The sequence below is a fragment of the Triticum aestivum genome, chromosome 7B (genome assembly GCF_018294505.1).
Source record: "Triticum aestivum cultivar Chinese Spring chromosome 7B, IWGSC CS RefSeq v2.1, whole genome shotgun sequence".
Lineage (NCBI taxonomy): Eukaryota > Viridiplantae > Streptophyta > Magnoliopsida > Poales > Poaceae > Triticum > Triticum aestivum.
In genome coordinates, this window is record NC_057813.1 from 445,597,126 (window position 1) to 445,606,530 (window position 9,405).

Genomic DNA, 9,405 nt, shown 5'->3' on the forward strand with positions numbered 1-9,405 from the left:
TTCCAACTCACATGGTTAAGCACCTCAGTGGAGAAAGCCGAAAACTGACTGTCACAATAAGCGTAAACTGGCCGGCGATCCGATGACGGTGTTAAACGACGGGCCATTCATAACAATGGTCGAAGTGTTTACGGCTTGACCTCGACTGTCGCCGAACACTACCGGGGGCTATTAACTGGCCTCCCAAACTAAATCCTCGATATTTTGCTCTTACATTGGAGCTGAGGTTTCATGATCATGCTTAGCATGACAACCCAAAGAAAGGAACCGACAGCGGGACTATTTTCTTTGGAAGACATTTCTTCTATTAAACAGTAATATAACATGTCTCTCCACGTACCTTTGTTTATAAAACCGTGTGGCCAGATTGCCTTGTTTGTTGTAAATCTTTGCCCTCATAAAGGCTTTATAAAGTAGGACAAACACTCCTCGGCTATTGGCCGAGGAGGTGGAAGCCGATGGTCGGTCAACAAAGTTTTGTACAATGCGGATCCGAGCATTAATGACATAAAGTACTTGGATACATAGAGTCATTACACATAATTTGTGATTTTACTATGGATATCAATCCTTAATTCGGCCACCCGTTCCCGCATTAAGGCTCGGGGGCTACCGGGCTTCGGGCTTATTATTTACAAATATTAAAGGGGCACATCGATCCCCTGATCTAGTGTTGCCACCCGACCAGTGTCTCGGGGGCTACTGCATTGCCTCTCCAATGCAGAAAAATTTAAGTGTAATACAGTCTCTGAGGAGATTTTGATCCTCAGGTTGGTCGGCCGCACCCAACCTGAGTCTTGAGGACTGAGCACGCCGCTTTTTGTGTCCCGAGGTATTCTGTCGAGCTAGGACTTGATCCTCAGACCGATTTTGCAAATCAACCTGAGTCTCAGCGGCTACGGGGATCAGCGGTCTTATGTCATCATTCATGTGCATCTCGGGTTTTAGACCGATACCCACCTTGAGGGCTACTGGCACCAATCAAAAATATTGACAAAAATCGGCCCACATTCGGGGTGGTGCACAACCTCGAAAGCAGTCCGGCATAAAGCTCGGGCACTAGTGGTTGGCTCCATAGAGGGCATTTCCGGCATTAAGCTCGGCTAAACTCCTTCAAACTTCTTTGAACCAAGGTGATTTACGACACCTCGGATAAAGTCCGGCGTTGGAGCTCGGATACATAGTCTGGCGTTGGAGCTCGGATACAGTCCGGCGTTGGAGATCGGATACATAGTCCGGCGTTAGAGCTGGGAAGCAGTCCGGCATTGGTGCTCGGCTGCAAAAGATACCTCGAATGCAGTCCGGTGTTGGAGCTCGGACGCAAGAGGACGTTGCCGCCCGGGAACAACTTCAAACCCGAGGTGTAGCATAAAAATAACAAGGCATTGATAAAGGCCGGAAACTTAAAGGGGCTCCTCGGATACCCGACGTGTAAACTCGTCGAATGCATTTCGGCGATCCTCAAGATAGAAGATGAGAAGATTTGTTGAACCAGTTTTCAAGACCGGCAACCGAAGATGAAGAACAGTTCGGAAGAATCGAGGAGCATCCCTAACTTGAAGACCGGTTCAGGGGGCTACTGACGGTGTCCTGGACTAGGGGGGTACTCAACGTGTCGTCTCCTGATCAGTTGGATTGGGCCGAGGACCCCCATGGCCGTATACTCATGGGCCAGTCCGGACAACTGCCGCATACAAGGAAGAATCCACAAGACTTGGCGATCAAGACAAGGACTCCTCCCCCGCCGGCGTATTCGGCTAGGACTCTTGTTATCCTAGGCCTCTGGTGCATTATATAAACCGGGGCCAGGCTAGTCGATAGACATATACAACAATCATACCATAGGCTAGCTTCTAGGGTTTAGCCTCTCTGATCTCGTGGTAGATCAACTCTTGTACTACCCATATCATCAATATTAATCAAGCAGGAGTAGGATTTTACCTCCATCGAGAGGGCCCGAACCTGGGTAAACATTGTGTCCCTTGCCTCCTGTTACCATTGATCCTAAGACGCACTGCTTGGGACCCCCTACCCGAGATCCGCCGGTTTTGACACCGACACTAACCCTTCAAATTTCTTCTCAAGCTTTCTCACTGCATTGCAGTATCCAGTCATGGCTGGGCTTCTAACGTCCCACTCCTTCATCACCTGATTGACCACTAAATCTGAGTCGCCATAAACCATCAAGCGACGGACGCTGAGTGAAATGGCCATGCGCAACCCATATAAAAGTGCCTCGTATTCTGCTTCATTATTGGAGGAATCAAAGTGGATCTGGAGCACATATCTGAGCTTATCTCCTCGAGGGGAAACCAATACTACCCAAGCACCGGAACCATTTAATATTTTAGAGCCATCAAAGAACATGGTCCAATGCTCTGAGTGAACTTGAGTCGGCTGTTGTTGTTCAATCCACTCGGCAAGGAAATCTGCTACTGCTTGGGACTTAATGGCTTTCTTTGCCTCAAACTTGATATCAAGGGGAAGGAGTTCAATCGCCCATTTCGCCACTCGATCAGTTGCATCTCTGTTGTGCAGAATCTCTGACAGTGGGGCGTCGCTGACGACTGTAATGGAATGATCAGAGAAATAATGAGCAACCTTCTTTGTGGTCATGTAGATCCCATACACAAGCTTCTGATAGTGAGGGTATCTTTGCTTCGATGGGGTCAAAACTTCGGAAAGATAATACACTGGGCGCTGAACTTTGAAGGTTTTCCCTTCTTCTTCCCGCTCGACCGTAAGTACTGTACTGATGACTTGTCATGTGGCTGCAATGTAAAGCAACAGAGGCTCTTTGCCGATTGGAGCAGCAAGCACCGGCTGGGTGGAGAGCAGAGCTTTTAGCTCGGCAAACGCTGCATCAGCTTCTGGAGTCCACTCGAACTTGTCTGACTTCTTCATCAGTCGGTAAAGAAGCAATGCCTTTTCACCGAGGCGAGAGATGAATCGACTTAACGCGGCCAAGCATCCAGTAATCTTCTGGACATTGTGCACACGCACAGGGCGTTTCATTCGGAGTATGGTGCCAACTTTTTCTGGGTTAGCGTCGATTCCTTGTTCTGAAATGAGAAAACCGAGTAACTTTCCACCAGGAACTCCGAATGTGCATTTTGATGGATTAAGCTTGATATCATACCTCCTGAGATTGGCAAATGTTTCAGCGAGGTCAGTCAACAGGTTGGAACCCTTTCATGACTTGACCACAATATCATCCATGTACGCTTCCACATTCCGACTGATCTGAGTGAGTAAACACTTTTGAATCATCCTCATGAACGTGGCTCCGGCATTCTTGAGGCCAAATGGCATGGTGACATAGCAGAAGCACCCGAATGGAGTGATGAAAGCTGTTTTGATCTCATCGGGTCCATACAGACGGATCTGATGGTACCCGGAATAGGCGTCTAAAAAAGACAATCTCTCACATCCCGCAGTCGAGTCGACAATTTGGTTGATGCGAGGGAGAGGAAAATGATCTTTCGGGCAAGCCCGATTGATATGTTTGAAATCAATGCACATGCGAAGTGACTTGTCCTTCTTGGGGACCATGACAACATTGGCGAGCCACTCGGAGTGGTAAATCTCTCAGATAAACTCCGCTGCCAGGAGCAGAGCTACCTCTTCGCCAATGGCCTTTCTCTTCTGGATGGCGGACCGTCGAAGATGTTCCTTCACAGGTTTTATCTTTGGGTCGACTCGTAGGCGGTGCTCAGCCAGCCCCCTGGGAACACCCGGCATGTCAGCAGGCTTCCATGCGAAGATATCCCAGTTCTCACGGAGGAACTGGATGAGCGCTTCTTCCTATTTGGAGTCAAGTGTTGTGGAGATATGAGTCGGAGCAGCATTGGGGTCGGTCGGGTGGATGTGAACCGGCTTGGTCTCACCAGACGACTGGAGCGCTGATTCGATAGCAGGCTTCTTGGCTCGCAACAAATCACTCGGATCTGCGGTTTTCTGATATTCCTGTAGTTCTACTACCGCCATCTGAGAATCAGCGATCTTCGAGCCTTTCTGACAGCACTCTTCTGCCTTTTTCCGATTGCCAGTGATGGTGATCACCCCTTTGGGACCAGGCATCTTCAATTTGAGGTACACGTAACATGGTCGAGCCATGAATCGTGCGTAGGCTGGTCTGCCTAAAATGGCGTGATAAGCACTCTAGAAATCCACAACTTCAAATGTTAACTTTTCTTTGCGGAAATGCTTCGAATCGCCAAAGACCACATCGAGGGCTATCTGGCTGAGTGACTTAGCCTTCTTCCCAGGTATGACTCCATGGAAACTCATGTTGCTGGAACTGAGTCTAGACATCGGAATGCCCATTCCCTTTAGCGTCTCCGCATACAGTATATTCAATCCACTGCCGCCATCCATCAGTACCTTAGTCAGTCGAGTGCCTTCGATGACAGGGTCGACCACCAAAGCTTGCCTCCCACGGGTGGCTATGTGCATCGGATGATCGGACTGGTCAAATGTGATGGCAGTCTGAGACCATTTCAGATAACTGGGCGTTGCCGGAGCAACCATATTCACCTCATGGTTGATAACTTTCAGTCGACTTTTGCTCTCAACATCAACAAAAATCATCAGAGTGGAATTTACATGGGGATATTCTTCATCACTGCCCTCTTTGTCCTCAGCCTTGTCCGACTCCTTCTCCTTATCCTTGGATTGTTTTCCTTGAAACTGTTGGATTAAGAGTCAGCACTGACGAGTGGTATGCTTTGGGTAGATGAAGTTACCCTCTTCATCTTTTTTCGTGTGGATATGGCATGGCAAGTCCATCACGTCGTTTCCTTCCTTGTCTTTCACCTTCTTGGGGTTCCAGGATCCTTTGGGTTTCCCTTTAAACTTTCCCTGAGTCACGGCCAAGGCTTCTCCAGGAGCAGCGGGTTCGGCTTTTCGCTTCTGCTTCCGACTGGAATTTCCTTTTTCCGACTGGCTTGGCTTGTATTTACCACCCCGGAGTTGATCCTCTTCTTCACCATTGGCATATTTGGTGGCGATCTCCATCATTCGACTCAGGGTCATGTCTCCGGTCCGACCAAACTTCAAACTCAATTCTCTGTTCTTAACGCCTTCCTTGAAGGCGCATACTGCTTGGAGATCAGATACATTTTCCACTGTATGATGCAACGTGATCCACCTCTGGATGTAATCTCTCAAGGTCTCATTCGAATTTTGCACGCAAACTTGTAGCTCGGTCAAACTTGCTGGTCGCTTGCAAGTTCCTTCGAAAGTCCTGACAAACACTCGGGCAAGATCTTCCCAAGTGTAAATGCTGCTAGGCGCCAATTGATTCAGCCAGGCTCTGGCCGAGCCCTCCAACATGAGCGGTAGGTGTTTCATGGCCACCTCATCATTGCCACCGCCAATCTGAACAGCCACTCGGTAGTCCTCAAGCCAAGTATCAGGCTTGGACTCACCGGTGAACTTACTCACCCCAGTCGCCGACCTGAAGTTGGGAGGGATCACTGCGGCCCTGATGGCTCTGCTAAAACACTCTGGTCCTGAAACATGAACCCTGCCACTGTTGGGCGCGTCTCTGTCATGGCCTTCACGGTGAGCTCTGTTCCGGTCGACCAGACCTTGCACGATAATGGATCTCGCATCAAAGCCTGGTTCCCTGGGGTCGACCGGAGCTCTTCGGCCAACACTGTGCTGGCGTCTGTCATCTTGTTGCCGAGGGACGTAAGACCCACCTCTTGGGGGAGGGGTGGGCACTCGACGTCGATCATCGCGATCGAATCGGTCATCATATGGATCACGTTGACCCCCATGTCCCTCATGTCGCGGAGGCGATCTGGGGCTGTGAGCCGACTGAATGGTATTCGCAGCGACGGATCGACTGTGAATCCTATTGCGCGACTGTGATACGGCTGAATTCTGATCTCCTGCTGCCCGGAGCAAATCCCTAATTTGCATCAAGCCTCTGCCAGCCTCTGATTGAGAGGGCTGAATCGACTCCGCTATCCGGGCCGCAGCTGCTAAATTCTGAATTGGGGTTCGGTATACCTGAGTCGTCGGCAGAAAGAGTTGACGTCGACTGGAGTCTGGAACTCGTTGCCGCGCGCGCTCGTCGAGTGCCCACTGGAGGTTCTCCAGTCGAGTGCGCTCAGCCAAGTTGGCTAAATGCACATCCTCCAAGGCATGAGCCTCGGGGGTTTCTCCTATGATGGGAGTATGCAGAGCATCCATATTCCGGTGGCGAAGCTCTTCTCTTTGCAGAGAAGTAAGTGGCTCGGGTTGATATTCCTCATGGACTTGTGCGGGGTCGCCTCCACCGTCCGCTCCATTGGTGCGGGGAAAGCCGGGAGGACTACGAGGCCCGTTAACCATCAGGACCTCCGCCCCTGGGTCACTGCTATCACATTCGAATGCAGTCTCTACGGAGCTAGTCGACAGATCGAACAGACCGTAGAGAGATTTGTCGGGCTCGATCACCGCAACTTGGGTGGTGGCCAATTGGCGAGCCACTGCGTGTTTCAGCCACCGCTGAAGCCTCGACCTACCAGAATGCTTGTGCTGGCGGGAGACAGGGAGTGAGGACGATGCAGCAGTCGACCGGTATGGGGCCAACGGTTGCCGCAGCAGGACGCCGCGGACACATGTGCGAAAGTGTGTTGCCCCGCAGACGGGAAGCGCATCAATGTCGAGTGGAGCCTCCTGGAGCCAAGCGGAGTCGTCGGCGATGAACGTGAGCGCGCCGAGACGGATCTCGCGGCCCTCGACCAGAACTCCGCCAGAAACCATGATGAAGGCGATCGGAACAATTGCAACTTCTCCAATAAGCCGCTAAGACACCTGCCCATGGTGGGCGCCAACTGTCGTGGTACTAAGACTGACAGTAGAATGGGGGGTAGGTATGGAGAGGCAAGATCCTAGCTATGGAGGAGTTGTACACACAAGAGATTTACGAGTTCAGGCCCTTCTCGGAGGAAGTAACAGCCCTACGTCTCGGAGCCCGGAGGCGGTCAACTGGATTATAAGTGCATGAGTTACAGGGGTGCGAACCCTTTACACTAAGGAGGGGGGTGGCTTATATAGAGTTCGCCAGAACCCTCCGTCCCTCAGTTATGCAGGGTTTAAAGTACATTAAGGCAGGGGGTTACTGGTAACGCCCACATAAAGTGATATAAAGACCATAAAAGCTACTTAATGACAGACCGTTGCATGCAGAATGACTTTAGATCTCCTGGCCGTCGAGTGGTTAGCTCCATGGTTGAGTGGTTATCTTCATCGTCGAGTGTCCTCGAGTCCGTCGAGTGGATCACCTCTAGGTCGACTGACAGGTAGTATCTTCTAGAGATGTCCTTGGGCAGGATATCTTAGACAGGTCCATGACCCTACCCTAGGTACATGACTTCATCACCCAATAGTCTCCTTTGGGTATCCTATGAAGACACATTTCTCTTATTTGGGTTCGAGCTTATCAGGTTGAAGTTTTTTTTCACATAAGCATCGCAGCCCAAAACTTTAAGAAATGACAACTTTGGTTTCTTGCCAAACCACAGTTCATAAGGCGTCGTCTCAACGGATTTTGATGGTGCCTTATTTAACGTGAATGCAGCCGTCTCTAAAGCATAACCCCAAAACGATAGCGGTAAAGCAGTAAGAGACACCGTAGATCGCACCATATCTAGTAAAGTACGATTACGACGTTCGGACACACCATTACGTTGTGGTATTCCGGGTGGCGTGAGTTGTGAAACTATTCCGCATTGTTTCAAATGTAGACCAAACTCGTAACTCAAATATTCTCCTCCACGATCAGATCGTAGAAACTTTATTTTCTTGTTATGATGATTTTACACTTCACTCTGAAATTCTTTGAACTTTTCAAATGTTTCAGACTTATGTTTCATTAAGTAGATATACCCATATCTGCTTAAATCATCAGGCAGGTCACGAATGGCACCCCGACAAAGTCAGCACGTGGCGGAATTATGTCCCACAGGTTGGACACCTCCTCCTCACCCAGCCTCATTCTTTGAGCTACGATGGCTTCATGAAGTGGGTCCTCATCATCTTCATCGAGTGGGTCCTCATTATCTTCATCATCTTCATCATCTTCATCATCTTCGTCATCTTCATCATCTTCCACCAGGTTGATATAAATGACAGCCAGCTTGGGTCTTTCTGCTCTGAACAAGAAGCTGATCAACTCACCACCAGTAAGACGCATGCGGGCGAGGAAACGGGCCCATCCATCTCCTCCAATCCGCGACATATTGCGTTCTTTCTTGACCTCCATAGTGTACGAACCCCCAGGAGCCTCAAATGTCATAGTGTCTCCTGTTAGCTTGTTGAATTTCAACCTCACATTGCATGGGACGATCTATGTAAAATAAGCAAAATGACACAATGCAGTAATGCCAACACTAAAAATAAAATAGTTGTTACATTTCATATAATTTCTTACCACCGCATGATGAAAACTCGGCTGGAAGTAGATGCCGAACAGCTTGCCAGTTGCAAGGTTGCTGGCACACCTTGACTTGCACAATCGACATGGTGGTGGTGGTGGTGGCGCCATTTTCCTAAAGCAATATGAGCAAAGGATTAACGATCTTCACAGGAAAGAAAAACAATAGCATGTGCTATTTTTGGTACTTCTTCAGTTATATTTTCATAGTGGAACCCGATCCCAAAAAGTAAACAACAAGCTCTCAATTTGATGAAGAGATTCTTCTGCGAGAAGCAATTTTATGGAAAATTATAATCCTAAGATCTAGTAACATACAAGATGACAAGGTATCACCTACGAAAGCATTTCAGTGGCACCTATTGCCGAAAAAACTATTTGGCCCCTACCAAAGGTATAATCCTAAGATCTGTAATAAGTTATCTACCAAATCAAGGTACCACCTACCAAGACACAATTCATCTAATTTGGCCCCTATTGCCTAAGATAACTGATTAAAAAAACAAGTGGAAATTTAATAGGGATTAACTTAGCACTTGCAAACTAAATACTTGTATCAAAACCAATATCAAGCAGATCACGGTACCACCTACCAAAGCATTTCAACTAAATTGGCACCTACATTTTGCAAAAAATAACTTATTACAGAAAAACAAAAGCATCTAGTTATCTATATGAAATTTGTAAGCCCTCGCTGCATCTAGGTAGGGCAGCCCTCGGGGGGTGCTGTTGAGGAGGGGGGATGGCATGGTGATCCCGGTCGGGGGTACTGACGAGGGGAAGGCCAGTGACTTTCCTACGAGAGGGGGCGACGACAGCGGGCCGGCGAGGGGATCGAGGGCGGTCGGCCAAAGGCGCCTGGCTAGAGCTCGCGGGCAGCGATAGAGTGGGCGGTGAGAGGGTGGACGAGCAGCAGAGGGGCAGCAAGAGAGGGGAGGAGCATTACCTGCGGCGGCGGTGGCGGAGGAGAAACCCTA